This window comes from Hemitrygon akajei, chromosome 4 (assembly GCF_048418815.1).
Source record: "Hemitrygon akajei chromosome 4, sHemAka1.3, whole genome shotgun sequence".
In the NCBI taxonomy this organism is placed as follows: domain Eukaryota; kingdom Metazoa; phylum Chordata; class Chondrichthyes; order Myliobatiformes; family Dasyatidae; genus Hemitrygon; species Hemitrygon akajei.
In genome coordinates, this window is record NC_133127.1 from 150,672,819 (window position 1) to 150,700,729 (window position 27,911).

At 41.3% G+C, this 27,911-nt stretch overlaps 1 protein-coding gene and 1 long non-coding RNA gene across 4 annotated transcripts in view; one reads left to right on the plus strand and one right to left on the minus strand.

Annotated features, from left to right (window-relative positions):
- Nucleotides 1-27,911, minus strand: part of pdgfd (platelet derived growth factor d) — a 125,017-nt gene that overhangs the window by 61,385 nt on the left and 35,721 nt on the right. The gene's annotated exons all lie outside the window — the stretch shown is intronic.
- Nucleotides 13,950-27,911, plus strand: part of LOC140726785 (uncharacterized) — a 43,126-nt gene continuing 29,164 nt past the window's right edge. The window contains exons 1-2 of one of the 2 annotated variants that reach the window (XR_012098728.1): nucleotides 13,950-14,088; nucleotides 14,379-14,490. This is a non-coding gene — a long non-coding RNA (uncharacterized lncRNA). Of the gene's footprint in view, nucleotides 14,089-14,156; nucleotides 14,266-14,378; nucleotides 14,491-27,911 lie in introns of those variants that run through there. The other variant, XR_012098727.1, reaches the window with a different exon arrangement.

Genomic DNA, 27,911 nt, shown 5'->3' on the forward strand with positions numbered 1-27,911 from the left:
GCAGCTTTTCTCTTTGGAGCAAAGGAGGATGGGAGAAGACTTGATAGAGGAGTATAAGATTATGAGAGGGATAGATAGAGTGGACATTCATCACCTTTCTCGAGGATAGCGATGGCCAATACCAGAGGACATCTTTTTAAGTTGAGTGAAGGTAAGTTTAGGGAGATACCAGGTGTAAGTTTTTTTATGCGGAGAGTGTTAGGTGCTGGAAAGGCACCATTGGGTTTGGTGGTAGAGGCTGATGTGACAGAGACTCATATGGATGTAAATAAAATGGAGGGTTATGGGTTGTGTCGGAGGGAAGGGTTAGATTGATCATTCAGCTAGCTTATATAGGTCAGTACAACATTGCGGGCTGAAGGGTCTGTTTTGTTTCTATGTTCTATGTTCCACCCTCCTCCTCTCTCACTTTATTTCATCTGTCCATCATTCTGTTCCTCACCTGGTTCCACCTATCACCTGCTAGCACCAGTCTCACCCCTCCATTTCACTCCTTTATACTGACAATCCCACCTCTTGATTCTCACTCCTGGTGCAGTCTTGACCCAAAATGGTCACCTCCACAAATGCTGCCTCGCCCACCGAGTCCCTCCAGCAGTTTGTTTTCAGCTTTGATACACCACACATCAGCCAGTGCAACTGGAGCAATTATATCCACTGTAGCTTCATTTGGAAAAGAAATGACAGGTTGTGGGTGAATAAAATTAACTTTCTGATTAATTGTCCTGTGCTGTTGAATTATTCCAACAGATATATGTGAACCAAATCAACACAGGTCCACAGCAGAAGCCATTTCAGTGGCTCATCACTCAACCCTTGAATATCTACACATCAAAGATGCATTCATCAGGATGCTCTTTATCAAATACAGCTTGGCATTCAATACTATCATCCCCTGAAGAATAATCAATAAGCTTCAAACCTTGGCCTCAATACCTCCTTGTGTAATTGGATCCTTGATTTCATCACTTGCAGACCCCAATCAGTTTGGATTGGCAACAACATCTCCTCCACAATCTCCATTAGCACAGGTGTATCATAGGTCTGTATGTTTAGCCTCCCCCCCCCCCCCCCCCATCTGCTTCCTTCACACTTACGACTGTGTGGCTAAGCACAACTCCAATGCCATATTCAGACGTGCTGACAACACCACTGTCATAGGCCAAGTTAAAGGTGGTGATGAATCAGCATAAGGAAGGGAGATTGAAAATCTGGCTCAGTGGTTGAATAACAACAACTTCTTACTCAATGTCAGGAGCTGATTATTGAGCTCAGAAGAAGGAAATCGGAGGTCTATGAGCCAGAGGTGGAGGGGGTCATTAACTTTAAATTCTTTGGTGTTATCATTTCAGAAGGTTTGCACTGGGCCCAGCATGTAAGTGCAATTATGAAGCATGGCAGCACCTCTACTTCCTTAGAAGTTTGCGAAGATTCAGCATGACATCTAAAACTTAGACAAATTTCTATAGATGTGTGGGGGAGATTATATTGACTGGCTGCAACACAACCTGGTATGGAAACAGCAATGCCCTTGAACGGAAAATTCAACAAAAATAGTGGATATGGCCCAGTACATCATGGATAAAGCCCTCCCCACCACTGACTACATCTACCCGAAGCACTGTTGCAGGGAAGCAGCATCTACTATGCTGGATCCCTACACCCAAGTCACGCTCTCTTCTCACTGCTGCCAGCAGCAAGAAGGCACAGGAGTCTCAGGACCCACACCACCAGGTTCAAGAACAGTTATTACCCCTCAACCATTAGGCTCTAGAATCAGAAGGGATAACTTCACTGAAATTCACCTGCTTCGTCACAGACTTGTTCCCACAAACTATGGACTCACTTTCAAAGATTCTGCATCTCAAATTCTTGATATTTTTGCTTATTTATTATTGTTTTTTTCTCTGTTTGAGCTGGTAAAACCTGAGGTATGGGCATAGCCAAGCACACTCATTTCTCAATTGCTAGGAACTTTTGGACAATTTAATGGTGCTTAGCATTGTGGCTTTCTGAAGATTTACATAAATATTGCTGTGTAGGCCTAATTTTTTAATACTATTGTTTAGTGACTTTGGGATGATACCAGTTGTAGATATTAATATTGGAACAACGTGTACCCTGTTCATGTTCCATAGTCTTTCAATTTCCTCTTTTAATTCAGCTATTTCTGGTGATTTTCACTAATAGATTTCTGTATATTATGTGTTTTTGGAATAGCTATATGCATTCAGTAAGTTGTCCTTTTTTGTTTATCCTATAATATTATATCTGAATGATTATTACGGATTGTCCTATGTGTAATAATGGATCAGCCATAATATAATTTGCAGGAGTCTGACTCTAAAACTGGGTCATGTTTGTATTTATGTAAGGTATGGTGTCCTTAATGAGTTTGCATCATAATGCATTCTGGTGAATGATGTTTGCCACTTGGTTATGCCTGTGTGAGTAATCAGATTGAGATAAACTGCTGCAGGATCCTGTAATGTGTTAGAATGTTTCTAATTTCTCTTTATTATTATTAATTTTTTCCTTCTTTTTGTATTTGCATTTACACACTGCTTGTCCACCCCGTTGGCGTGGTCTTTCATTGATTCTATTATGGTTACTTGAGTGTGCCCAGAAGAAACTGTATCTCAGGGTTGTATACATTGACAAATATTGACTTTGATAATAAATTTACTTTGAGCTTTGAACACTACATGACAAGGATTCAACTTTGCTGCTTTTCAGGTGATTTGTAGCAGCTGAGCAAACTGTGTTTCCACCATTAACATCCAAAGTCAACACTGATGAATAACTCCGGAGTCAGTGCAGGGTTCCCCTGTGTCCATTCCCTGCAGCAACAAATTAGGATACTGCTGGGGTTATGATCTATCGGGGCACAGCAGCAGCAGGCCAGGCCAGCAGGGAAAAGTAAAGCCAGGTGAAGCGATACTGATAGGAGATTCAATAGTTAGGGGAATGGATAGGAGATTCAATAGTTAGGGGAATGGATAGGAGATTCAATAGTTAGGGGAATGGATAGGAGATTCAATCGTTAGGGGAATAGATAGGAGATTCAATAGTTAGGGGAATGGATAGATTCAATAGTTAGGGGAATGGATAGGAGATTCAATCGTTAGGGGAATGGATAGGAGATTCAATAGTTAGGGGAATGGATAGGAGATTCAATCGTTAGGGGAATGGATAGGAGATTCAATAGTTAGGGGAATGGATAGGAGATTCAATCGTTAGGGGAATGGATAGGAGATTCAATAGTTAGGGGAATGGATAGGAGATTCAATCGTTAGGGGAATGGATAGGAGATTCAATAGTTAGGGGAATGGATAGGAGATTCAATCGTTAGGGGAATGGATAGGAGATTCAATGGCCATGCAGAGAAGCCAGGATGCTGCCTCCGAGATGCCAGGGTCTAGGGTGTCTCACAGCAGCTGCAGAATAATCTTAGGGAGGAAGGTGAGCAGCCAGAGGTCACGGTGCACATTGGCACCAATGACGTAGGTAGAAAGGGGGAAGAGGACCTGCACTGTGAGAATAGGGAGTTAAGAAAGAGGCCTAAGAGCAGAATTCCAAGGTAATCTCTGGTTTACTCCTAGTGCCACGTGCTAGTCAGGGCAGGAATAGAATGAGAGTACAGATGAATGAGTGGCTGAGGAACTGGTGCAGGGGGCAGGGATTCAGATTCCTGGATCATTGGACCCTCTTCTGGGGCAAGGGTGACCTGTACAAGAGGGACATTATTACAGCTAAACTGGAGGAGAAGCAATATCCAAGTCAGGAGGTTCGCCAATGCTACTGGGGAGGGCTGAAACTAGTTATACAGGTGGATGGGAACCAGAGTACTGGGTCAGAAAGTGGAGGGATGGAGAAGAGGGTAGATGTTAGAACCGGTAAAAAAAATGTCAGGAGCAAAGTAATAGATGTGATGTGACAGACGCTTTGAAGTTGTGTATTTTAATGCCAGGTGTATTATGGGGAAAGGTGATGAACTCAGAGCATGGAACAGTATGTAGAACTATGTTGGTGTGGCCATTACAGAGACTGGGTTAAGAGAGGGATGGGAATTGGTGCTTTATGTCCAAATGTTTCGATATTTTAGAAAAGATAGTGAGGTAAAAGAGAGGGGCGGATTTGCACTACTAATCAGTTACAATATCACAGTTGCACCTCGAGGGGACATAATGGGTCCACTGAGGCATTGATTGTGTGGATAGTCAGAGGCTTTTTCCCAGGGCTGAAATGACTAACACGAGGAGGCTTAGTTTTAAGGTGCTTGGAAGTAGGTACAGAGGGGATGTCAGGGGTAAGTTTTTCACACAGGGAGTGGTAGGTATGTGGAATGCATTGCCTGCGACGGTGGTGGAGGCAGATATAATAGGGTTTTTTTAAAGAGATTCTTACACAGGTACATGGAGCTTAGGAAAGTTGAGGGCTATGCAGTAGAGTAATTCTAGGGAGTTTCTAGACTAGGTCACAAGGTTGGCACAACATTGTGGGCCAAAGGGCCTGTAATGCACTGTAGGTTTCTATGTTCTATATTCTATATAAGACCATAAGATATAGGAGCAGAAGTAGGCCATTTGGCCCATCGAGACTGCTCCACCATTAATTCATGGGCTGATCCAATTCTTCCAGTCATCCCCACTCCCTGCCTTCTCCCCATACCCCTTGATGCCCTGGCTAATCAAGAACCTATCTATCTCTGCCTTTAAATGCACCCAAAGACTTGGCCTCCACAGCCGCTCATGGCAAAAAATTCCACAGACTTACCACCCTCTGACTAAAGTAATTTCTCCGCCATCTCTGTTCTAAATGGACGTCCTTCATTCCTGAAGTTGTGCCCTCTTGTCCTGGACTCCCCTACCATGGGAAATAACTTTGCCATATCTAATCTGTTACATTTGGAATGTTTCTATGAGATTTCCCCTCATTCTCCTGAACTCCAGGGAATACAGCCCAAGAGCTGCCAGACGTTCCTCATATGATAACCCTTTCATTCCTGGAATCATTCTCATGAATCTTCTCTGAACCCTCTCCAATGTCAGTATACCCTTTCTAAAATAAGGAGCCCAAAACTGCACACAATACTCAAGTGTGGTCTCACAAGTGCCTTATAGAGCCTCAGCATCACATCCCTGCTCTTATATTCTATACCTCTAGAAATGAATGCCAACATTGCATTCGCCTTCTTCACCACCGACACGTGGGTACATATCAAAAATTGAAAGAGTGCAATCACATTGATGGGGTTGTGGTACAAACACCGACCCTTCTCCCCCCTATTAGCCACCGGGGCACTGAAGAACAGATATGAAGGCAGATTAAGGAATGGTGTAAAAACAGTAGGGCTTTGGTCATGGGGTCTTTAACTTCCCATTTCCTGACACCCTGAGGTGATGTCACCATCAACAAGGCAGGTCATGAAATGCTCTTCATTTGTCTAGATTAGTGCAGGTGCAACATCACTTGAGAGGCTTGACATCACCAGGAAAAAGTAGCCCTCAACGTTCATTCCCTGCACTCTGTCTGTAACATGCTACACACACCTAAACAATGTTTCTCAGCTCCGTTTTTCGAACGGCTCTCAAACGCAGGACATCATCACCAGGAAGGGCACTACATCAACAAGTGAACCAGCCGCAGGCTCTATTCCAAGCTGTAAGTAATCTTGATTTGTATATATATCATCACTTCTTCATCATAGCCAGATCTAGCACCTATAGCTCCCTTCCTACCAGTGCTGTAAGAGTACATTCACTGAAAGAGCAGCAGCAAATGGTTCATTTCCTGAAGGACCACAGCAGCTCAAAGTGGCTCCACCACTACTGTCTCAAAAGAATTTAGGATTCACACCCCTAAAACATGAATAAAGAATTCCTCTGCACCCCAACTGCATTTTTAAGGAGCATGAGGAGACAATGTGATGGCTTTTATTGAGTCTAGAAACGTAGGATAAGCTAGTGATTTAAGTGGGAAAAAAAGACAATGTCCAGCTGACAGTCACACATGATAGAGACTTAAACTTCAAATAGACATTAAACAGATGATACCAGGTCATACTGTCTGGCTTATGGTCTACTCAATTCTCCCCTTCTTGTCTTGGAGTTGCAGTGATACAAGTTTAATACTTTTTATCAGGTTTGAATTATTTTCCAGGAGGTGGCCTCACACCATGTTGACTTTACATGTAATTTAGCATAAACAACCACTCACAGTCATTTATGTGCATGGATTTCTGCCTTCCTTATCTTGAGTGTATTTCCAGTGAGCAGTGTAACTGGGTGCTGATGGCTCACGTTCCTTTAAACAATGTGGTCAGTCAAATTGCAAAACATCAACTACTTAAAATATGATGTATTGCTTGAGCGTGTGAAAAGGTGCATAAATATCAATTTTTGATAGGAATTTGTTCATATTTAACTATTTTAAAGTACATAATTACATGCTGGGTCATTACTTAGCATACAGTAGAAATAAAGCAAAGACTGAGTCTTCCATCTAAAGCACTGAGAGGAATGCACAATACAAAGAAATCAATTTTTGACTGCATCATGACAGTGATTTCTTTTCAAATTACACCAAGTGCCTTTACATTACGATACACCATTGATCTGGAAGAAGGATCTTCAACCTAATATATTAACTTCGTTCCTCTGTTAACAAATACTACCCATTCTGCTGAATGTTTTCAGCATTTTCAGTTTTTATTTTAGATTTCTGGCATTTGCAATTTGTTGTTTTCACAGTATTCTGTTAATTAGAAACATAAAATATAATCTTCTGCGAAGTTTGTTGCGATGATGCACCTTATAACTTCTGTTCTGGGTCTACTTTCAAATGTGTAAAGCAGAAGATATATCTTATAGATCAAACAGTAAAATTCACTGGCAAATCATGGACTATCTGCCTCATTTTTAGCCCCGGTACCTTATGGATGTTTTGGGATTGTGTTAGTCAAACACGATACTTTACTTTAAACATTAAGTCTGTGAAAGAAAACAAGAACAGACACTCAGCATATTTTTTTAATTGCCTCATTTCTCATTTATTGTTTGTACTAAAATAAATTTCAGAGAACATGGAGATTTTTTCATAAAATATTTGGGAAATAATTGGCAACTATTTGCATTCCATTTGTTAGAACACAAGGAATTGCTCACACTTGTTTTCAAAGCTCCTCTTGCAAAAGTAATGTTTACAAAGTGCACAGTTTGGCAAGAATTTGTACTAGTCTGCTCTTCATGAAGAATGCAGCCTGTGGCACCTCAATTCACTCTCCCACTGTCTAGCAGCACGTAAAGAATCTTGTTGCATCCAAGAATTTAATTTGCCAGTTTGCAGTACTTTTGGCTCATATGATATTGTTCTTGCAAAAGTGGAAGTCTTACTCTACCAGACATGGTTTCCAGGAAACTAGGACACCAACACAACGGAACACTTTCTGTAAGTATCCCAAGAGAAGTTGCCTATGAAGTGAGGCAACACTGAGGTTTAGGTTTTCTTCCTGGTTAGATGAGATGACCTCAGTCTGGGCAGGAGGAAGGGCAGTACAACTGTTTTCTGAATTTGGGAGAATAAAAATAAAAATTAGAGCTACTTGTAATCCCATCCAATGTTGGTTAGCCAACCAACATTCACTGTCTAGACGTTCACCTGAAGCATGGCCATTTAATAGAGATGCCAGAGGAACAGTTACCAGACATGAATCAGTATCATCAAGGGAGATGAGGCAACTAGGTGTGTTCAAGATGAGAGATGGCCTGATTCCGTCTTTACTATTTTAAGAATCATCTACTGGAAAAAGTCACCACCCCCCGAACATTTCTCTTTAAAGTCAATACACACTCAATGGCTACTTTATTAGGCATGCCTGTACATCTGCTTGTTAATAAGTAACAAATTAGCCAGTCATGTGCAGCAACTCAATGCATGCAGACATGGTCAAGAAGTTTAGTTGTTCATCGAACCAGATGCCAGAATGGGGAAAAAAAGTGACCTAAGTGACTCTGACAATGGAATGGTTGTTGGGCCCAGGTGGGGCAGTTTGAACATCTCAGATCTTTTGGGATTTTCATGTACAACATTCTCTAGTGCTTTCGGAGAATGGTGTGAAAAACAAAAAAAAACCCCAGTGAGCAGCAGTTCTGTGGACACAAATGCCTTGTTATTGAAAGATTTCAGAGGAGAATGGCCAGACTGGCTCAAGCTGACTCTAACTCAAATAACCATGCGCTAAACCATGGTGTGCAGAAGGGCATCTTTGAACGCACAACATGTCCAACTTGAAGTCGATGGGCTACAGCAGCAAAAGATCATGAATATATAACTCAGTGGCCACTTTATTAGGTACAGGAGGTACCTAACAAAGTGGCTGTTGAGTGTAAAATAAACTTCAGGCATGACACAAATAAACGGAAACCACTGCAACAATGCCAAGTTGGACCCATTAATTTGTTACAGGGCTGAGAGAAAAGAAATGCTTTGAGCCTTGCAGAACATGATATTCGGATAGTGCTGAGTCAGCAGAGCTAAAAGTATACAATTGGAAATCTTGGCTTCTGGTTACATCCAACATAAAGGTTTACTTTATATTTTATCACCATAGTTTTGAATGAACAGGACTCTCATCCGTTCTTTCATTATTTATATAATGGTCTGCAGATAAAATGTTAAACAATTTGAGAAAGACATTCCATTTGCAAATTTCAGGAAGGTGCAAGGACCATGTTAACATTCTAAAGGAAGATGTACTAGACATCATAGCAGATATAAAAGTGGATAAATACCTAAGACCTGATAAGCTTGCAGGGTATTCTGGAAGGCAAGGGAGGAGACTGCTGGGGATTTGAAAATTTTTACATCTTTCTTTGTTGCAGGTGAGATACTAGGGGACAGCAAATGAGGTATCTGTATTCAGGAAAAATAGCAAATGTGGTCTCATTATTCAGGATTGCCTTATAAGTTAAATGATTACCAGCTTGTGAGTTTTACATGTAAAATGGAAGTTAGTGGTAAAAAAATTCTGAGGGATAGGATTAACTTACACTTGGAAAGGTGAGGAATGGTCAGGAAGTGTTATCACAGCTTTCTTTGTTGGGGAATCTGTCTGATGAATTAGACAGTTTGAATAGGGTGAAAAAATATTAATACAATGCAGTTGATTTGTCTGTAAGGCCTTTGACAAATAGGAACCCAAATGGAAGGCTGGAACCCAAATTAGAGCCATTGAGATCTAAAAGAAGAGGGAAAGTTGGATTCATAATTGGAGACAGAGGGTGATGTGGATGGTTGCTTTTGAGATTGGAAGCCGGTGACCAATGGTATACATGAGGAAATCTGCAGATGCTGGAAATTCAAGCAATACACACAAAATGCTGGTGGTACACAGCAGGCCAGGCAGCATCTATAGGAAGAAGTACAGTTGACATTTCGGGCCGAGACCCTTCATCAGGACTAACGACTTGAATATGAATACAAGAGGTATGATTAATAAATCTGCAAATGAGATACCGACCGTAGCGTAGTGGTTAGAGAGACACTGTTACAGCTCTGGGTGTTTTGAAGTTTGGAGCTCAATTGCAGCACTGTCTGTAAGGAGTTTGTGCGTTCTCCCTGTGAGCGCATGGGTTTCGTCTGGCTGTTCCAGTTTTCTCCCATGGTCCAAAGACGTACCGGTTAATATGTTAATTGGTCATTGTAGTAAATTTTCCTGTGATTGGGCTAGTATTAAATAGGTGGGTTTCTGGGTGGTGCAGCCAGTTGGGCCAAAGGGCCTGTTTCATGTTGTATCTCTAAATAAATAAAAATAAAAGTTGCTGGTGATCTTGACAGAGAAGAAAGCAAACAGGATAATTGCCTTCATTAGATGGAAAATAAAATACATCCTTATAAAACTTTAATTAGTCCCCAGCTGGAGTGCAATGTGCAGGTCTGGTCACTGCATTGTAGGAAGAATGTAATGACACTGGAAAGGGTGTAAATGAGATTCATCATGATGTTGCTTGGAATGAAAAGTTTTAATTGTGAAGAGGGACCTGATAGGCTGTGATTCCCAGTGGAAAAGGCCGATGAAGAACTTGATAGTGGTTTACACAATTATAAATCTTTGAGGGAGTACTTTTCCTGGCTGTGGAAGCATGGACCATGGACGATTCCTTTTCCTTATTCCCACTTTACCAGGGGCTTCTCCAGTTGGTCTGAATGCCAGGCCCATTAACCTTTCACCTGTACTCACTTCCCTGATTCTGGCCATATTGAGATCAATCCAAAGTAATGAGTTTACAAACTAAAAGTCATTTGCCACTTCCTGCAGATGATGGTATATTGGGGATAGCTTTAGACTTCCAGAGCACTATCAGGCTGTGTAGACAGTATTCGTGGAATCACTCCATTCCTTACGGAAGGAGCTGCTACAAATCATGTGCTGTCTTCAAATTCTCCACTCACTCTTCTTGTTACATGTCCGAATGTCTTTTACAGTTAGGGAGATTAGTGTCTCACTTCAGTGCTGATGCTTTAAATACATGCATTCTGTAAGATCACTAATTACAGGTCTTATCTAAATAAAAATGCTCCTTTTTCTTCTGTAGTTGAAAAGTGCTCCTGCCAATACAAATTCTTTCTTGCTGCTGTCAGGAGTGTTCAGTATGTCCCTAAAATGCAGTTCACAATCACATCCACTGCATACACATACAACATTTTCTCCTTAGACATTGCATTCCTCTAAATGCACAAGAAGCATTGCTTTATTTGAAACATTTTCCAATGCATAGTTTCTTCTGAGATCATGACTGCTCATTTCCCATATTTTGATCATCTTTACCCCACTAACTCTCACTAACCTCATGCTGCCTCTCACTAGAGCTGGCATATATGAGCTTAAGAAAAAAATACAACATTTAAAAGAATCACATAAATGAGGACCATGAAGAATATCAATTTTGCACAGAAATAAGCAATACCCTTGCAGTTCACATCATCCAAATGGTTTGGTTGGATTTTTGCTTTTTAACTTACTGCCTGACATTTGCTACCTTACATTCATCATTTCTCTTTTCCGAAATTAATGTCTCTCTAATATAAAAATTGTGCTTTGCTAGATATTTCCTAATCTAAAAATACTGTACCACATTATTCTTGTGTCTTCCCCCTTCATTTCCAGTCCTGATGAAGGGTCTCAGCCTGAAATGTCGACTGTTTATTCCTCTTTGTAGATGCTGCCTGACCTCCTGAGTTCCTGCAGCATTTTGCGTGTGTTGCTCCTATTCCACATAATTCAAACTACAGTGATTTTTATTTCCTTTAATGGGCATCGCTGACTTTAATAGATTATTGGCAGGTCTGCAATAACATTCACTAAATATCTATAACCTTATCACACATCACAGTTAATGTGTATGAATTAATGTATCTTTTCCAGATTTAATTAATGGAAACCTGCCCTCTAATTGTTTTTCATTTATCAGCCAGACTTTGCAAACCCCTTGCTCATATAAATCTCCGTCCACTCTCCAGAACTGTATCACCATCTTTTCCCAAGCATTCCACAGATTGTTTCACCCTGAGCAGACTTCATTGATTATCATTATACGGGTCGCCTCAGAACCTTCATCTGAATTCCAGCTGTTGCAGTCTTAAAGTTGGATTTGTTGTTGCATAGCACAATGTTGGCAAGTAATTATGCTACTAGTACACTTGTGTATTGTGCACTAATGTAAAGTGTAAGCCTCTTGAGACCAGAAGGGAATTTCTTCATAAATGGATTCCCAACATTAGAACAACCGAGATCATTTTGTTTCTTTTTATGATGACTTCATGATGCAAGAGCATCAATTACTGGAAAAAACATTGTGAAATACTGCACTGTAATATAATGAGGAACAAGTGAACACTCTTTTAGGTGAATCAACTCTGTTCTGCAGATAATATCATGTTAAGTGTGTACCCCTCCAAAAATTCTACCCAAGAACATAAGAAAATAAGGAATAAAAGTAGCATTAGGCTATTCAGCCCCTCTTGTCTGCTTCACTATTCAATAAGATTACCCTCGGCACCACTTTGCTGCACTGACCTCTTATCTCCTGATCAGTAGCAATCAATTGTCTCTTGGGCAAATGACAGATGGAAAGAACATTTGAAGAAGTACATGGATAGGAAAGATTTGTAGGGACAAATGTGGACAAATAGGACTGGCTTTGGTGGGCACTTTGTCAGCATTCATCTGAAGGGCCTGATTTCATGCTAAATCACGCTAACCCTAAAAACATTGACTCTCTTCCTCGAGAGTTCCTTTTTGAAAGCAGGATATTGTTAATTTAACTTACTGGCTATCCATCAGAACAGAAAAGAACTGTACTAATGCATGGGGCCGGGAGTACTGGTCGATATAAACCTTTCAATGTTGTGCTTATATTGATATACCAAATGCCACAGATGGGATCCCTCTCAATTAAGATAATACGTGTGTGTTTCATGTGGAATACGCCATGAAGCAAATGAAGGTAGCAAGGCGGCTGGATTTCCAATTAAGTTATGGGCAGAATAATAGAGAAAGCAGATATAATGCTTAACACTTCATATAGAGTTGGCTACATGAGTTTAACCAGAACACACTACAATAAAGATACCTTACCTCAGGGGAAGGAAACTGTATGATAGCAGAAAATGTGAATGAAACCTTGAAGCATGAACTAGGTATTTGACATGGTCATTTTAACACACCTAGAAATCAACTAGTTGGCTTTATTAGATCAAAGATTACTCCAGTTTGGCAGATTTGAAGGGCTCATTCAATAGACACTGAATTGCTTATGATGTCAAAGAATCTACTCTGATGAAAGATTTACTACATGAACAATAGTTTGTGCATAGAGACATGCAAGACTCTGGAACTATCTCAAGCCATGCTCAAGATTATTGATTGATTGATTGATTGAGATACAGTGCGGAATAGCAGGCCCTTTGGCCCTTTGAACTGTGCCACCCTGCAACCCCCCGATTTAAGCCTAACCTACACACAAGACAATTTACAAAGACTAGTTAACCTGCCAACCGGTACCTCTTTGAATTGTAGGAGGAAAATGGAGCACCTGGAGCAAAACCCGTGCGGTTATAGGGAAAACGTACAAACTCCTTAGAGGCAGTGGCAGGATGGCCAAAGGGAAGCACAGCACCAACGCAGAATACAAAAGGCACAGGGATAGTGGGCTAGGTATTCTCAGGGAGCACAGTGGCGCAGCCAGCAGAACTACTGCCTCACACCTCCAGCCGTTTGGGTTCTAGCCTGAGCACTGTTGCTGCTTGCGTGGAGTTTGCGCATTCTCTGGGTTTTCCGGTTTCCTCCCATATCCCAAAGAGGAGCTGACTGGCAGTTTAATTAGCTACTCTAGTTATGCCATCTGTCGGGTAGGCAGGAGAATCAGGAATGGTTGCACGTGAAAGAGAATAGGTTAGAGGAAATAACCTGGCAGAAACTCGGTGGGCTGATTGCTTCTACGAATCTTTCTATGTTATGCAAGAGGTGCGATGAATAGCAACATCAGCGAGTAAATAAAGATATGCCCTGCGTATGGGGAAAAGCATCCATAATGTGATTAGAAAACCAGGTCAATCTGAGTGCAATGAAGTGGGTGTGGAGTCATTCAGAGATACAGCACAGAAACAGGCTTTTAACCCCCTGATTCATCAATCACCAGCAATTAAACCATTTTTCTGTTCTCCCTAAATTCTCATCAATACCCTCCTCCCACCCCTGGATTTTACCACCCACCCACACATTATAGTCCGTTTACAGAAGCCTAGTAATCTTTGGGAGGTGGGAGGACCTGGAAGGAACCCAAATGGTCACAGGGAAAACATGCAAATTCCACACAGAGGATGATATGAGCTGTGTAGGGACAGAGACTGTGCTGGATTCAGGGCACCAGCTGAATGTAATACTTGGTGCCAAATGAAGTTAGCGATGGTGGGTGAACAGGACCTGGTGAGGGACAGAAAACAGGCAATAGAGTTTTGACTGAATGTTACGAAGTTGGGAAGCTGCCCAGGAAAACAATGAAGAAGCCAGGTCTGGACATGACAAAGGTCAGGTCGGTTGTGGTAGGGCTGGAGGCAATGTTACGGAGGTGGGCATGTTTATTGTGGAGCAGAAGTGAAAACATTGATTAGTTTCTTTAGAAACCACAGAGGTTAATAAGAAAAAAAAGGTATCTACTGCCTTTCTCACTCAAATCGAAACATCTGAAGATATATGCAAATAGTGTAAGCACCAGTCTGCTGATATACTAACAGAAAAATAATTCCCCTGGCTCGTGTTTGGCCATAGGAACGTAGAGTTTCTGACTGTTTTCTTTTTTAAAATTCCTATCCTTTAGCAAGTCCAGCATGAAAGCGCTCTCATCCTCTGATCTTGCATTGAAACACTGCCTGGGAAACAGTCCAGAATATCAACCACAGCGTTGGGACTTACATTTCTTTCTGCAGGGGGTAAGTTATCAAGTAAATATTTTTCTTTCCTTTCTCTCTCTCCAATGCCACTCATTACACCTTTCTGAGAAATGACCTGTTTAGGGAGAGGTGGCTTTTGTTCCTGATCTCCCTGTGTAAAATTTGCCATGATGGCATAGACAAGGACAACAGGACAGCTCGCGGGCTCTGCCACACTGTGTCATTGTACCACTCATTTCATATGGGTTAATTTTTAAACATGAAGCACAAAAGGAAATAGTTTCTGCAAAGCTAGCCTTGTAATTGAATACTCAGGCTGCCTTTCATGGCAGCTTTGAAAAGAATAATCACGCTACATTTAAATTGCCTTCGATGTTGCTCTGTCCAATATTATTAGTAAATTGTGATATTATTAAATTGTTATATGCTCCCAGTGGACAGATGGTGTTTATGGCATTTGAAAACAGCTATTACATATTTGTAACATATTTCTTCTCTTCCACCAACTCACTGTGTTGCCCAAACCCCTTCTTGGGCAGTCATAAACCACAAACTGAACACCTGCCAACACTTGCTTCTATTTAGGAACAAAAGTATCTTCATTAAATTGTTCAAATTCCCTTCTACTATATCAAAAATCTGATGGAAAATATGTACTTAACAAACAGCCAAACATTTATCTTACAACATTAGATTAACCACAATCATCCCAAGGTCCAAACTTCTCTTCAAACATTTTTTCACTTCATAAAAGTTATTCATGATTCCCTTATCATTCAACAGTCTATCTTCGAATTCCTTCAATTCCTCACTTCACCGCCTTACTACACTTACTGCATTCATTGGGATTGTTTTTGTTATTTTTGTTTAAAAGCAGCTTTCCTGTCTTCGGCCCGAAGCTACACAGTTACAACTGGAATCTAAGCTTGGAACAAACACAAGAGATTCTGCAAATGCTGAAAATCTGGAGCAAAATACACAAAATGCGGGACAGCTCGGCAGGTCAGGCAGCATCTACAGAAGGGAATAAAAAGTTGATGTTTTGGGCCACGACCCTTCATCGGGACTCGAAAGGAAGGGGGAAGAAACCAGAAAATGAAGGTAGAGTAGGGACTTCAACCCCCTCCCCTTCCTTTTCATTCCCGATGGTCTCAGCTCGAAATGTCAACTGTTTATTCCCCTCCATAGATGCTGCCTGACTTGTTGATGTCCTTTAGCATCTTATGTTTTGCATAAGCTCATCATGTCGCCTCACTTCCTTGCTACATTTGTTTTGCTTCACCAAAATGCTTCTGGGGTGACATCAAACAAGCATGTTGCCCACTAATATAAAGATGAAAGGACTGAGCAGACAGCATAGCAGAGAATCCAAAGGCAAGTGTGTGAAAGCATGGAAGGACAATGATGTTGTTGATTTTGTTATATGATGTTATTGAACTGAATTTTAACAGGCTAGTTTTTGAGATTATTTGAATTTAAAATTTGTATTTAAGATGCAATTCCATACTTGATGTATCATTTAAAGTTATAGTATATTATATTTTAAGATTTACCTCTGCTCATCAATCAACTGTTTTGTTAGATTTTCTGTGCGGTTAATTTGGTCCAGATTCTCTTTTGTTTTGCTAAGCTATTCATTTTTCTAAATCAGAGTTTAGAATCCTTATTTCTTTGAATTTTTATTTAAACCTATGGTGTTGTGGCTCCTATTTACTCCTATACTTAGCACTCTTCATTCCCGAAACCAAGTTAAACAATATGTGTTGGACAGGACACATACTGGCCCTCTTCTTCTTCTTTGCATGACTTGCTCTTGGTTTGGTTTTCTGGTGGTAGATGAGCCCATTTTGAGAGCAACAGACTCTTCCTTAGATGGAGCAGCAGCTTGCAGACTGGATGACTGAACAGCTTGTGAGCTGGTGTGCTCCTGCGTGCACATTCTTGAGGATGAGTAAGTTAGGAGGTTCTATCTCTTACTGAGATATGGATATTCAGCAGCCTAAACTGCAGTACTTTTATAAGGCAAGTTATATCATAACAAAAATGAGGTCATCTTCTTTGGCACTGTGCTGACTGCTCCTTTGATTTCTTCAGCTTCACAGTCAGCCTGGGAGAATTGTGAACCACATGGCCAAGGCAAATCAGAGGTCGAGAATTAAGTTCTTTATCAATTACAGGCACAAACTTAGTCATCAGTGTTCCTGCATTTGAAGCGGATATAGATTATTCTTCACCTCCGTGTCGCAGCATTAACCAAGCTATTCCCCACTTCATCTGGAGATTGGAACTGTATTGTATCTGAAGAGATATAATGTACAAACCTCTAGATGAAGTTGGATAAGGTACACAAAGTGGTCTGTCCTGAATGCAGCTGTATTAAGGTGTATATAGACCTTGTGAATACAAGCACAGCTGACACTACTTACTGATTTTGATCTGTTCCTGGTGTTGAAGAGAACTTTGCCCAAGATGTCACAGAAGAATACATTCATTTACTATCCAAAGTTTTGACTGTATAATCTTTTCTTCTACTTTATATATTAAGCACGCACAGAAAAGTTTACGCAAATTATCACCATTCGAAATAAGTTAATCAAGTGATGGTTTGCATGCAATGTCCTCAAGGTCTCTTAAAAAAGGAACTTGTCAGATGTTTCTTCAAACAGACTCTCAAAGCAATATGGTAGAATGTCCCCTCACCAGAATTTCTGAACAAGGTCTAGGATGATGCCTGGTTGGGGTGAGGAGGGCCCTCCCTGTATCCTTTCACATCCCATTAGCACAGCTTCAATATCAATGGGAACATGGGTGCCCTTACAATGGTCTTTCTCCAGTGTATCCCACCAGTTGGTAACACAGCACCCTACATACCATCGTCTGTCATGGGTATGCACAATGGGATAAATGCCAATTGTGGTTGGAAGATCATTAACTCAATGATCCCTCAGTCCTTAACTACCTTAGATCTACCCAAGAATTCCTGGATTTCTGGTGCAAGGAACTGTTCACAATCAAATACTGAACACTGACACACTTCAAGTTCTAGGACTATATTTTGAAAACAATGGTTTTTTTCCCCACACAAGTGTCAAGGAATGACGATATCCATTAAGAGAAAATCCAGCTATTAACCAAGACATGGAACTCTTCCTCCATCATCTCTGCCCTTTGGCAAGCAGTCATTACACCCCACTGATGATCCCTTCTCATGTCTCCAACACTCCCCTTCCTCTTGGGACACTACTCTTGGGCCTTTTACTCTCCCTAGACCTTTAAATCTCCAACTACCACCATAATATAAATCACCTTGACCTCTCTACACCCCTTGCCTACCTTGCATAGACCTCCATTTACTTCACACCAATTGTAAACAAGTCATTGACCTGCAGACAAGGTCAGTGCCACTGTAGTTTTGCAGACTGACCTCTACCTTGCAAAGGCCAAGCAATAGCTCTCAGATCTCTCATCGTAACAACCCCTGACAAACACCAGGCCATCATCTACAACATGGTCACAGATGTCATTACATTAGGAGATCTTCATAAGTACATAAGAAATAGGGGCAGGTGCAGGCCTTCTGGCCCATCGAGCCTATTCCGTCATTCAATAAGATCATGGCTGATCTGGCCATGGACTCATCTCCACCTACCTGCCTTTTCCCCATAACACTTAATACCCTAATATGCAAACATCTATTCAACCTTGTCATAAATATATCTACTGAGGTAGCCTTCACTGCTTCATTGGGCAGGGAATTCCACAGATTCACCACTCTCTGGGAAAAACAGTTCCTCCTCATCTGCATCCTAAATCTACTCCCCCGAATCTTGAGGCTATGTCCCCTAGTTCTAGTCTCACCTATCAGTGGAAACAACTTTCCTGCCTCTATCTTATCCATCCCTTTCACAATTTTGTATGTTTCTATAAGATCTCCTCTCATTCTTCGGAATTGCAGTGAGTACAGTCCCAGGCAACTCAATCTCTCCTCATAGTCTAACCCCCTTATCTCTGGAATTAACCCAGTGAACCTCCTCTGTTCCGCCTCCAAAACTAGTATATCCTTCAAAACCAGTATATTCTTCACTCCGCGGCTCCAGTCTTATAGTAACCCAACTCTGCACTTGCAATTCTGCCTCTTATCCAAGATCCACAAACAGGACTGTCCTGGTTGGCCCACTGTTTCTCACTGTTCTTGAGCCACTGAACCTACCTCCTCATGTCTCATTCAATTCTGACTCCCCTTGTCCAGTCTCCTTTCTGTATATACAATATACCTTACGATTCCCTGGCCTGCATGGCCTCAGATTTACGATGGACATCTATTCTCCATGCTCCAACTGGAAGGTCTCCCTCCAGCAACAGTCTCCTTCCTTCACACTCCCTTCAACCCACCTTGCTCCAAGATTTTTCTATATTTATTTCTTTCGCTGTTTGCTTCCAATTATCATTCACCCGCCACTATCTGCCAACTCCACCCCTGCTCACATCCTATAGCTGCCGGTCATCTCACCCCCCTCCCCTTCAATGTAGTAATTGCCTCAGTAACACTCTTTAGATAGCATCTTCCAAACCCATGACTTCTTCCATTTAGAAGGTGAAGGGCTGCATAAAACACCTCCGCCTTCCAAATCACACGACAAACCTGGCCTGGAAATATATCACTGTTCCTTCATCATTGCAGGGTTAAAATCCTGGAACTGTCTGCCTGACAGCTTTGTGAGTATACTCATGCCCTAAGGACTGCAGAGGTTTATGATGGCAACTTAATACCACTTTCTCAAGGACAGCTAGTGATGGGCAACTAAATTATGGCCCAGCATGCGAAGCCCACTTCCCTTGAATGAACATGACAAGGGGTGCAGAGGAAAGTGCAACAACTGTAAAGGCTCCATGGGTAATGGTGCCAGTGCACACTTGGAGACTGGAACCTGTGAAACACAACCCTCTACACCCTGTGCAGTGTAAGTAAGGGAAGTAACGTGTCATCCTAATGTAAAATTAATCCAGTACGTGGAAATGAGGCTCCCTTGTGAGTCACGTACTGTACCAATTTAATATAATCTCTTTTATGGACAGTGATATATGAATGTACTGTATGATATATGTGCACATTATATGAATAAAGAATATATTAGGTGAAAAAAATTCCACTCGGCATGTAGGGAAAGTGATGGAAATGCCCCCAGGGCTAGATGTTGGATGAATATTGTTTCAATAGCCCTCAAGAAGCTCAACGTTATCCAGGGCAAAATAATCTTGACCAACATCTCATTCACCAATATTTATTCTCTCTTTCTACCCTTCAGTGGATGGAGTCTCGAGGCTCTACCTTCTCCGGGGGCAAATATAGATGGGCGAGGGGTATAAACTTAAACATCATCTCTGTGTCTCTTTGTGCCTTATTTCACATTTCCAGCAGCCGCAGTTCTTGATTCATAAAACATTCTATTTGTGTCATGTCCTATAAATGAATTGCATTAGAAAGCAGCACCATTACTGTAAGAGCCGCTGAATTACTTATTAATGGCTTGACTTTGATTGCCTTGTGGTAGTGCTACTGTTCCTGCTGATGTTTTGGAGTCAGGTTAATTGAGATGATAATGCAGGTTAGTTGATGGTCATCCCAGTCATCTTCAATGCTGCACATGGTACATCTTTGTCATTTCTCACCAGAACAGTACTATAATCTGTATGAGGTTACGAAGCACCAGGGTAGTGTTCGCTCCGGTAGAGTACTCACTGGTCTATAAAAGAATGAGATGGGATCTTACTGAATCCTATTGAAAGACTTGGATGGAATGGACATGAAAAGGAAGTTTTCAATAATGAGAGAGTCTAGTACTAGAGGGCGCAGCCTCAAAATAGAAGGACCCTCTTTAGAACAGAGAAGAGGAGGAATTTTTTTTTTTAGCTAGATGGTGGTGAATCTGAAGAATTCATTGCCCCAGGTGCCTGTCATTGGGTAAATCTAAAATGGAGGTTGATAGATTCTTGATTAATAAGAGTCATCAAAGGTTTTGTGGAGCAAACAGGAAAATGAGGTTGAGAGGGAAAATAAATTAGCCATGATCAAATAGTGGAGCAGATTTAATGGGCTAAATGGCATAATTCTGCTCCTTCATCTGTGGCCTTATGGCATGACCACTCTGATGGTGAAAGCACTGTCCTCCCTGGGAATGGGAAATCCCATGCCTCTTCTCAACTGTTGAAGGTGCAGACATGTACCACCTCGTCATGCAGGAAAAAGGGACGGCCACACACTCCCTGTGGTTGTCTTGCTTGTGACGGCTGAATGGATGAATGGTGGTTAGTGTGTGTGGGCCGTGAGATGAGAAGTAAAAAACATTTTGAGATCATTATGCACAATTAAGCAAGGTGCATTTAGTGCAGACTGCACACAAATCAATTCTGCAATCACATTACCATGTCTTTTTTGTATGTGACCCACCAGGAACACCTAGGCTTTTCATGGCTGGTACTGTTTAGGCTGGCTGGAACTCAGTCATGCAGCGAAATGGCAATGGACAGCCAACAACTGAACCAACAAGCAGTCGATATCCAAATGCATGAACGTAACAGACAAGGTTAGGTTCTGTAACTATATTGCCAAATCAAATTGTGCTTCATCCCAACAGTGCCATGACCACAGCATCCTCCCAGCTAGTCCCAGTTGTCTTTGTTCAGCCCGTAAGCCTACAAGCCCTTAGCATGTACCTATCCAAATGCCTCTTAAATATTCTAAATGTACTCACCCTGACCACTTCCTCTGGCTGCTCAATCCACATACTCACTCCCTTCTATGTCAATAAGTTCCCGTTCAGGTCTTTTATAAACCTCTTCAATCTTACCTTGTATTGGTGCCTTCTAGTTTTCAACTCGCCAACTGCAGGAGAAAGAATTTGGCCATCCACCTTATCCATTCCCTTCATGATTTTAACAAAGTTCTGGGGTCTCCTCCCCTTCCTTTATCCTCTAGGGAATAAATATCCAGCATGGCCAAACCCTCCCTATAACTCAGGTCCAGGTAGCAACCCTGTAAATCTCCTCTGCACTCTCTCTAGTTTGACAATGCCTTTCCAGTAACAGGGTGAGCAAAGTTATATACATTCCTCATATGCTTTTTGTATATTTTAACACTATAATTATACATCAAAATCAGTATAGTTCATTCCTACTCTTAATCCTTTCTTTCTTCCCCAGAAATACAGTGACCTGGAAATGCGACTGGTTATGGAAATATTTAGCACAATAGGTCATGCTGTACTACCAGGTTGTCAGTCTAACTCTCTGTGTGGCAAAAAAAACCATACAATACTGCTTTTGTGTCACTTGATGAAAATCCTCCTTGAGACCCAATAACAGCACAAGTTACTCGCGCTGAAGTGGGTCTTTATTGGAGGGCTGGGTCTGCTTCTATTGTTGTTAAGGAGCCTGACTCCTCCATGAGTAAATCCAAGTAGCTACCTTCAATGTTGGCAGGTATTCCTCCTACAATCATCCCTCTGGCACCCTCCATCATTACCTCGGCCCCACTTTCTTCCAGACACTCATGAACATTTCTGCCAACATTTTCCCATTTCTATTCCTTTGCCACACCTCTTCCATGTCCATTATCTCACCCTGAGAATCTCTTTCCACCACATCAACCACCATTGTACATCTATGCCCTACCTTTTGATCTACCCCTCCATATGTTTTCCCTGCACACCCTCCAGTCTCTGCAGATAGTGAAGGTTAATGTTTGGGTTTGTTCATGGAAGACATGTACAAAGTACAACACTTTGGGTATACGTAGAACAGAATCTCACAACTGGGAGACCTTGCACAGTTGGTACAGTACCATCTTAATGTCCATTTTATCCCACAGAAGAATTTATTTCTTCCACGTGGATCAAAGCACAAGAACGGAAAACTTTCATGAGACTTATGGAGTGTGAAAAATTGGAACGCACTTCACAGACTATCAATTACACTGAAGGGTAGCAAATATTTTGGTAGAGAGCAATTTAAATCACTTTTCTTTTTATTGCTCCTAGCTGGCTGAGCTGAAGCTTAGGTCATCTGAAGGCACATTCTTCATTCTGGAGAACAGCCTGTCCTGGGGTGAGACCCAGATCACTTAATCTCAGGCCTCATTTAAATACACAGATCTAGCAAAACTTCTGCCATAAAAGGAACACTTATGTTAGGTAGCTGGGCAGATATCAGACAGGCAAGGTAGGAGACACCACCAAGGCAACATGGGAGCAGCTTCCAGAGAGATTACTAATCAGTTATGATTAGTTATCAGAAGCGTTTTGGCTTCAGAGGGTAAAGATTCCTTGCAGAGCAGTTCTTCTCTTGCTGATCTCTTGGGAACTTTTATGTAAGTAAGAATAATACACGTTTGCAACCCCTTTTCTGAACTTACTGGTTCTTAGCTCCGGATTCCCTGCAGAGGGCTGACACCAGGCGGTGAGCTCTGTACAGCTGGTTAAAGTACAATTGGGGACTGAATGACTGGATCAGCATTGAACTTCCCTTGCCTGGGGTAAAGGCCTCAGGGTCCTTGCACAAAGAGCTGCTGAGGAAAAGAACCTGGTATGTGTAGTGGGTCATGAATCTAGCACGGAATAGTTGAACTCTCTCTGCACTCGCCTCATTCTCACTGAGCATGTGATGACACTGGACTAAAACTTACTCCAAGTTTTAAAAATCAAAAACGTTCCTTTCAGTTACGCATGAGTGTGCAGCTGAAAACGTGCTCTAATTAACACTGCCCTGCAGGTCTATAAATCTGTCTCCACCAGGCGTGGCTGTTCACCCACCACACGCTGAATAGGAAAAGGACCACTCTGCAAACCTTCTCATCAGTGAACATGAGGCATTATGTGTGCTGCACCGAGTTCTATAAGGACCTACTGGGGTTCCTTGGCCCCACAATTGTGCCAAATGCTTCACATACTGTGCAGAGGACTGCTCTCAAAGATGCTCAATACAGCTTCCTGTTCTACCTGCAAATTCCCATCTTGCCACAGCACCTGACTCAGTAAGAATCTTAAGTGAGTTCATAAAAGGTCTGATACAGAACAAATAGGTTATTCCCATGTTATCTTGCATCATCCTTTAAAAAAAAATCATACGTGATACTTGCTGACTGTAGAAGGGGAAGGAGCTATCTACAGACCACTTTGGAATCCCAGTTCCATTCACTTAAAAGACACAATCTGTATAAAAAAAAGGATTGGAATCATATAGATCCAAATTAACATGAAATTACCGTAGATTTCGCACTACAGAGCGCACCTGATTAAAAGCCGCTGGCTCTAATTTTAGAAATAAAATCAATTTTGTACTTGTACAAGCCGCACCGGATTTTAGGCCGCACCGGATTTTCGGCCGCACCGGATTTTCGGCCGCAGGTGTCCCACGTTGTAATATGAGATATTTACACAGAAAGATATTACACGTGAGGATTTTTTAACTTTTAATTAAATCCATATGGTAACATAAACAAATACATATTGCAAATGCTTTTTTTCGAACCGTGCCTGTAACGCGGCTACTTTTAAATATACGTTGCGTATACTTTTTTACTGAACAACATTCCAATATCTCCTAACGACTGGTAAAAAATATATATACTGCAGCCTACCAGGAAAAGTTATTGATCGTCTTTAACTTAAAAGCAGCGTTTTGGCTCCGCCGCTCGCCCCCCGCCTTCCCGTTTATCGCAAACCGGTATATTTCCCACAAGACGCGGCGAAACCGGGTGTGACGTCATAGCATCCCGGGATGTAGTACAGAAAACAAATATAGTTAAAACACTTCTAACTTTAACTAACAAATGAATTACTAAGCGAAAATATTATAAACTAAATAACTGCCATAAAGGCAGCACAATGCTTTTCTTCGAGTGTTTTCCATGTTGATGAGGGTGAGTACAAATGACTGATTTACAATAATTTAATTGTGAAAGTGCGCTTGATTTATCGTACAATTTCATTGGACCTCTGTGAACTACTCATCAATTTTATTGGTCTACTGTTACGAGGCAAAATGTTTTTGGCGGCATGAAAAAAAATCATGCATTAGCCTCACCGTAGTAAAGGCCGCAGTGTTCAAAGCTGTTCAAAATGTGGGAAAAAAGTAGCGGCTTATAATCCGACATCTACGGTACTCTATATTTCCATAAGACCATAAGACAAAGGAGCAGAAGTCGGCCATTCGACCCATCGAGTCTGCTCCGCCATTTCATCATGAGCTGATCCAATCTCCCCTTTAGTCCCACTCCCCCGCCTTCTCACCATAACCTTTGATGCCCTGACTACTCAGATACCTATCAATCTCTGTCTTAAATACACCCAATAACTTGGCCTCCACTGCTGCCCGTGGGAACAAGTTCCATAGATTCACCACCCTCTGGCTAAAATTTTTTTTCGCATCTCTGTTCTGAATGGGTGCCCTGCAATACTCAACTCATGTCCTCTCGTACTAGACATCCCCACCATGGGAAACAACTTTGCCACATCCACTCTGTCCATGCCTTTCAACATTTGAAATGTTTCTATGAGGTCCCCCCTCATTCTTCTAAACTCCAAGGAGTACAGTCCAAGAGCGGTTAAACGTTCCTCATATGTTAACCCTCTCATTCCCGGAATCATTCTAGAGAATCTTCTCTGAACCCTCTCCAATGTCAGTACATCCTTTCTTAAATAAGGAACCCAAAACTGCACACAGTATTCCAAGTGAGGTCTTACCAGTGCCTTATAGAGCCTCAATATCACATCCCTGCTCCTATACTCTTTTCCTCTAGAAATTAATACCAACATTGCATTCGCCTTCTTCACCACCGACTCAACCTGGAGGTTAACCTTAAGGGTATCCTGCACGAGGACTCCCAAGTCCCGTTGCATCTCAGAACTTTGAATTCTCTCCCCATTTAAATAATAGACTGCCCGTTTATTTCTTCTACCGAAGTGCATGACCGTACACTTTCCGACATTGTAATTCATTTGCCACTTCTTTGCCCATTCCCCCAATCTATCCAAGTCTCTCTGGAGACTCTCTGTTTCTTCAGCACTACCGGCCCCTCCACCTATCTTTGTATCATCAGCAAACTTAGTCACAAAGCCATCTATTCCATAATCCAAATCATTGATATACAAAGTAAAAATAAGCGGCCCCAACACGGACCCCTGTGGAACACCACTGGTAACCGGCAGCCAACCAGAATGGGATCTGTTTATTACCACTCTCCGTTTCCTGCCAATCAACTACTGCTCTATCCACCTATGTAACTTTCCCGTAATCCCACGAGCTCCTATCTTGTTTAGCAGCCTCATGTGAGGCACCTTGTCAAAGGTCAAAGGCCTTCTGAAAATAAAATTTAGGTGGGTAGAATTTTCATCCGTCTGAAAATTTCAACAGATTAACAGGAATGGGAAGCTTGTATCTGTACATTGGCATGTAAGAATGCAATGGTATAATGTAAAACATTTTTAAAGCAAAGATTTGTTGTAATGGTTTTAACTTTAATTAGAATCACCAATTAGGTACAACAGGAAACACTCTTCAGGATGCAGATACATTAGATGCATTTAAGAGGCTCTTAGATAGGCAAATGGATGAAAGACAAATGGGAGGGCAGCATTAGACTGATCCTGGATTTGGTTAAAAGGTAGACACAACATGATGGACTGAAGGGCCTGTACTGTGCTTTATAATTAAACTAGAGAAGTAATGTACATATGTAGTAGTTGTATTTTTTCTGTTCAGGTAAGTTGCCAGTTTGTTTTGTAAAGGGGAGAGGCTAATTCTGTATTATCCAACTTAAACCAAGTTTGCTTATTTCTCACAGTAACTCACACCGGCCTCCATTCAGGATTTTCATTTAATGTGTGATTTGGCTTTCAACCGTGCAATATGGCTTTATTTATTTTTTCATTAAGTGCATTTATTTTACAGACATGTAAAGTCACACACACACACAGTTCTTTCTTTACATCGAGTATAAACTCAAAGTGATGTATGCCTATTTATGAATCTACCAGTTTGCTACCAGCCAAAGTACAGTTGCAGTACAGCATGGTAAAAATATATTTTATTCCTGGAAAGCTGATTATAAAAGTATAGTAATATTGCTATTACCGGGGATGGAGAAAATCATTTCAGGACTTTATCCTTGCAGGTAGTATTTTGATGTTCTTTGATGGTGTTAATTTTGTGCATTAAATACAGCAACTAAATGAAGCATATAAACAGAAAATGCAGGAAATCCCTTCAGGTCATTTGGTCTCTGTGCAGAGAGTCTGTTCCTGTGTGGAAGGGAGGAGAGATTAAATGCCGATCAGGTTGAGAATAGGGCAAATGGAAAGGTTGAAAACTGGCTCACAGAAGATGTGAATGGTTAATGTAAAGTGAATGAAGCATACAAATTCTGGTAAAGACAGAACATGATAGAAAGAAGGCAGATTGTGTTTGTGACTTCAGCCAACTCATACAAGCATTTACAATCTTCAAAGCAATGACAGCCTTAAAGAAAAAAAATCCATTTTCATTGCTATTCACAAAAATGCCATTTTGTAAACTGCGTATGAAGGGGCCACAAACAACATTAGAACAATTGACTGGCTATCTGCTTTTACATGAAAATGGTTGAGAAGTAAATGTTGGGCAGTGGAAATGCCCTCGTCTTTTATAAAAAGTCCTGTGGGTATTTCTACGTCTTTCTGAAAGGGCAAGTGAAACTGTGCTATAGTATCTCATCAGAAAACAGTTTCATTCAGCTCCCTCACTTGTGCACTGCAACCCCTCTTGTGTCTGATTCTAAGATTGGTAAAAAAAAACCGTCAGAGCTTTTCAGAGCTGTCTTACAGAAAATCTAAAAGGTACTATAAACAGACAAGTCAAAGTCGTCAGAACAGATAGACTAGACTCCAGATCTGATGGTATCTGAGTTCTGAAGTACTCACAAATCCTTCTCCTCCTCCTCCTCCTCCTCCTACTGAGCCAGCTCTTCCCAAATCTCATGTTTTCTGTTTGTTTGAAGTGAGATTGAAATTTATCATCTGACAATTTTCAGCAATAGACTCGATCCAAGCCATTCCTGATCTAGGAGGTTAGATGCTCCACTCCATGGTGCTATCATCTTACATGTTACTGAGTGTGTGGAAAGTTGGTTTCTACAGAGCCAAAAGCTCCTGCCTGCATTAGCATTACATGTTGGGTCATGCTATCTCTGCCATCTTTTTGGCACTATTTCTGTATTTAAAAACCAACTATTTTAGTTAACTGTTTCACCAGTTAAGAGTCAAGTTTTACATAAGAACATTAAGAAATAGGAGCAGGAGTAAGCCAGCCGGCCCATCGAGCCTGCCCCGTCATTCAATAAGATCATGGCTGATCTGTCCGTAAACTCAGCTCCATCTACCTGCCTTTTCCCAACAACCCTTAATTCCTTTACTATGTAAAAATCTATC